At 28.3% G+C, this 5,000-nt stretch overlaps 1 pseudogene; it reads left to right on the top strand.

The window, feature by feature from the left end:
• Nucleotides 1-5,000, top strand: part of LOC122335328 — a 142,100-nt pseudogene that overhangs the window by 46,636 nt on the left and 90,464 nt on the right.

The following is a 5,000-nucleotide window of genomic DNA, read 5'->3' on the forward strand; positions in this document are numbered from 1 at the left end:
CAGCAATTGTTTTTAAAAAAATTTAAAACTTTTTTTATTTTAGATTAAAATAAATTAAAAATAAATTAGTAATTAAAAATTAGTAATTAAAAAAAGTTTATTTTAATTTTGCATTATGATTTTAATAGATTTTAGCTAGTGCTTTCATGTTATTTTAAAATATTTAATTTTATTTTTAATTATATATTTTACATATATATATTTTATATACATATATGTAAGTATTTTATTAGAATTGTTTTATCATTAAAATAATTTATTTTAAATTAGAAGTTTTAAATAGCGTAATGATTTAAATCCTTTATTAGGTTTTAGCAAGTGTTTTCATTTAACTTTTAACATTTTTAATCACATTTTTAATGATTTTACTCAAGTATTTTGACTCGTTTTTGTCATTTTAAGTCATTTATGTGTAATTAAATTTTTTTCATATTTATTTAAACATTGATATATTTTCATATGCTTTTTCTAATATTATTTGAATAATTTTTGTCAAGCGTTTGGTGCACGAATGGCGTTAGACAGCGTGTTCATATGAGCCCGGTGTTGCTTCTGAAGTTCAGGCTTGTCGTCTCAAGCTCATTAAAGCCTTCTGCTCTTCTTCTTCTTCTCCTCCTCAGATATGTGTCACCAAGATGTCCACTCGCAGCTGCCAGGGATCAGACTCGGTCATCAAGCCCTGGACACTATCCTGAGGACCGGAAGGTGCTGCGTGCAGCGGACGCAGAGCGCCTTCACCCTTCGAGAAACCGGCGGGGCAGGTCAAGCGCGTCCACTCGGAGAACAACGCCTGCATTAACGCCAAGAGCTCGTCGTCCGGAAAAGAGTCGCCCAAACTCCGCCGTCACTCCAGCCCCAGCTCCGTGAGTCTCTCTCAGAAACCCCTCCCGGCTCCGAGAGCTCGTTCAGAACGGCCATGTCGTGCCTGTTTAACTGCACGAATTCCCAAACGCTGGCCTCCGCCGATCCTCTGAGCTGAAATATTAATTTGTTCATATATTAATCATTTATGAGCACTTTCACGTTCACGCGTCTCTGATGTTGGTTAATAGTCATGTAATACACGTGCAGATATACAATAACAGCATCTCGGACATCTTGAAATAAGCCTTTCGTTTTTATTTTTCAGAACTGTAACTGTAACTTTTTACTTTGTGTTGTTATTTTAAATCCATTCGTTTGAATTCGACATTTTTTGTTAGCTTTAACGCATTTGTTCTGGTTTTACGTTTAAAGTATCCATTTTCAGGTTTTTATTTCGATTTTTTAATTTCACTTTTATTTGTATTTTATTAAAAGTACTTGTAATAATTTAACATTTTTAACATGTTTTTAAATTATTATTATTATTATTATTATTCAGTTTTACTTTTTTCGTTCGTTTTTTTTCCTTTAAATTACTATTTTTATAGTACGGTTTTTGTTAAATTGTTTTTAATTTTACTGTACTATTTCACTTAATTTTTAGGGTTTTTTCTAAAATGGTTTTCATTTTACTCATTTTATTTAATTCAGCAACGCTTTATTTAGCTATTTTTATATTTATTTAAACTTTACGTTTTTAATGATTTTATTCATTTTTAATACATTCAGTTTTCTCACACTATTATTTCATTAATTGCCCGTTTTTGTAGGACCTTACATACGGCATTTTGCATCATTGCTACATTTATTTCGGTCAAATATAAAAAGTGTGTAACTCTGAAAGCAACAGGTGTCCGGTTTGAAGAAAGCACATTACTTGCTGATTCACACCAATGAAAAATGAATGAGAGAGAGAGAGATCACACCCTTCTCCTGATTCTCACTCAGACCTGTTCTCCTCAGGGCCCCTGCACTCCCGATGCCTCCATCAGGAAAATGAAGGCGTGCTGATCTGATATTTAGAGAGCGCTGGTGTCTGGTGTTGATAAAGAGCGAGGGTTTGAGGTTACAGCTGCATCTTTCACACCGATCGCTCGCGGATCGAAAACCTGATTACTGAAGAAACGATCGTTTTCAGCAGCATTGAGTCACGTTCGCACATATGACATTAAAAATTAAAATATATAACATAAAAAAACCTAATAAAATTATAATATAGATTAAGGTAAAAAATCGAAATAAAAATGTACTAAAAACTAATAAATATAGATTAAATAAAAAAATCGAAATAAAAGACTTAATATTAAAATTGTAATTTTAATTTGAAAATACAAAAGTCTAAATAAAAGACTAAAAAGAGATCATACTATGGATTAAATAAATGACATTTAAAGATCTAAATAAGACACTTACTAAAAAGAAAGTCATAATATAAATCATAATATAAGTCATATAATATAAGTCATAATATAATTTTTTTAGTAAAATAAAGACTTTTATTTTACTGAAAACGTAATTAAAAATAAATGTAGAATTCATAATATAAATAAGATAAATTAAAATGAATCCAAATAAAACACACACATAAGCAAATAAAAACATAATGTGAAATTACAGAAAGAATATACAATTTTTCAAAATAAAAAAATTAAAAACCTAAACTTCTTAAAAACTGAAAATCCTAATTAAAAAAATTAATTCTGACATAATTTATTAATTTGAGTATTTTTGCACTGTTTTAGTTTTTAATTGTTAAAATCAATTTCATTTTGTTATTAATTTTCGTAGGCTTTTTGTTCTATTAATTGTTTACTTTTTAATAAACACGTGTTCTGTGTTACTGCAGTGATCTCAGGATCTGAAGTACAGGAAATCAACACACGTCATGAATAATTAAGAGAGGCGTCTTCTCATTGGACGAGGACATGCTTTCTCATGAATAATAATGAGTGTAATACAGCTTTAAGAAACCGTGCTCCTAAAATTACGATGACCTTTGATGTATGCATGTTAAAATGTAAAACTAAAACTACAGTAAAATATCATTAGAATTTAAAACAGCTGTGTGTTCAATTTATTTCTGTGAATTTTCAGCATCGTTACGTGATCTTCAGAAATGATAATAATATGCTGATCTTAATATACTAATATCATAATACACTAATATTTACTGATCAAGAAACATTTCTGATTATCTTCAATATTTTTGAGAAAACTTTAGATAGATTTTATGTTTCAGGATTCACAGAAAGTCCATTTCTATTTGAAATAGAAATGCTTTGCCACGTTATGAATGTCCTTAATGCGTCCGTCCTGGCTAAAAGCCATCAGGTTCATGCAGTTTTTATCTAGTAAAGCTCATTTCCTGTTTAACAGGAAGCAATTCATCAGCACAGACTCATTAATGCTGGAGAATCCCGGATCCTGTAATAAAAGTGTTTGTGTCTCTCTGCTCTGTTTCAGCCCACGAGCCCGAAGTTCGGCAAAGCGGATTCGTACGAGAAGCTGGAGAAGCTCGGAGAGGGATCCTACGCCACCGTCTATAAAGGGAAGAGCAAGTGAGTTCATAAATCATAAAACATTTGGGAAAAATAAAATACAATTGAGAAAGAAAACAAATATTTAATAAATGATTTTACAATAATTTTTTATAGTTTTTAAATATTAAAAGTTTTGCTTTAATTGAAATTAATCATTAAAATTCTGTTTAAATTAATCATTAAATCTGAAGTCAATTAAATCAATTTAATTAAATCATAAAACATTTGGGAAAAATAAAATAGAATTGAGAAAGAAAAAAAAAATAATAAATGATTTTACATAAATTTTTTATTGTTTTTTAAATATTAAAAGTTTTGCTTTAATTGAAATTAATCATTAAAATTCAGTTTAAATTAATCAATTCAGAATAATGAAGACAGAACACATAACATATGGGGAAAATAAAATAGAATTGAGAAAGAAAAAATGTATTTAATAAATGATTTTACATACATTTTTTATTATTTTTTTTTAAATATTAAAATATTTATATAAAAATTACAAATTAATTATATTAATTATAAAATTAATTAATTACAAGAAATTATTGAAATTAATCATTAAAATTTATTTAAATTAATCATTAAATCAGGCGTCAATTAAATCAATTTAATTAAATCATGAAAAATGAAGACAGAAAACTCAACAATTAGAAAAAAACAAAACTGTGAATTTCTTATGAATTTCCTATTATTTCTAACAATTATTTTAAACGCGTATTTTTGTACGAAAACCTTCATGAGTTCAGTTATTATCACAAGTATTATTGTTACAATTTAATTCAGTCATAAAACACAGAATCTAGAAAGATGAAACAAGAAAACAAAAAGTTATTTTAAAAATAAAATAGAATTTAGAAAAAGCCTTTTCAAATGACCTATTATTTGTTTATTTATAACATAATATAATAATATATAATATGCATAATATATAAGTTTTATTAAACCGTCATACAATTTTTATTGTTTTTTTTAAATATTAAAAGTTTTGCTTTAATTGAAATCATTAAAATTCAGTTTAAATTAATCATTACAGATTTCGTGGCTGTATATATGATGTGCATTCATCCGGTGTAACTCTATATGACTTTATTAGACTTTATAAGATTTTATTAGTTCCGGCACAATGATATTTGAATCGCCTTTCTTTAAAGGCCTTATCATATCAGTATCTGTTAAAGAAAGCTGTTTAATTACGCGGAGTAATCAGTCGATGTTATTAGCGCCCGCTGTGTTTCTCTGACTCTTTTAGTAAGACGGCCGTAAGCGAGGACAGATGAATGAAATTATTCTTCGTATCGCTGTAATGAAAGCGGAGCCTGAGAAAATCTGGAAAATAAAACTCCAGGCAGCGTGAAATGAATAGAGCGTTATTGTCAGAGTTCAGATTCACTCCACTGCCTCCTTTTTACACTAAAACCTTTGGATCAAAGTCATTTGGATAAAATCATATTGCATGTGTTTGTCCTGAAATTCTGGGTTTTCTTTAACCGTTTAATTAAACTGTAACAGTCCAAAAAAGCACGTCAATCCTATCAAAATGTAAAATAATCAAATATTATTTTATAGTATTTTTATTAATTTTTTTTTTTTATG

The sequence above is a fragment of the Puntigrus tetrazona genome, unplaced genomic scaffold (genome assembly GCF_018831695.1).
Source record: "Puntigrus tetrazona isolate hp1 unplaced genomic scaffold, ASM1883169v1 S000000754, whole genome shotgun sequence".
NCBI classification, from domain to species: Eukaryota; Metazoa; Chordata; class Actinopteri; order Cypriniformes; family Cyprinidae; genus Puntigrus; species Puntigrus tetrazona.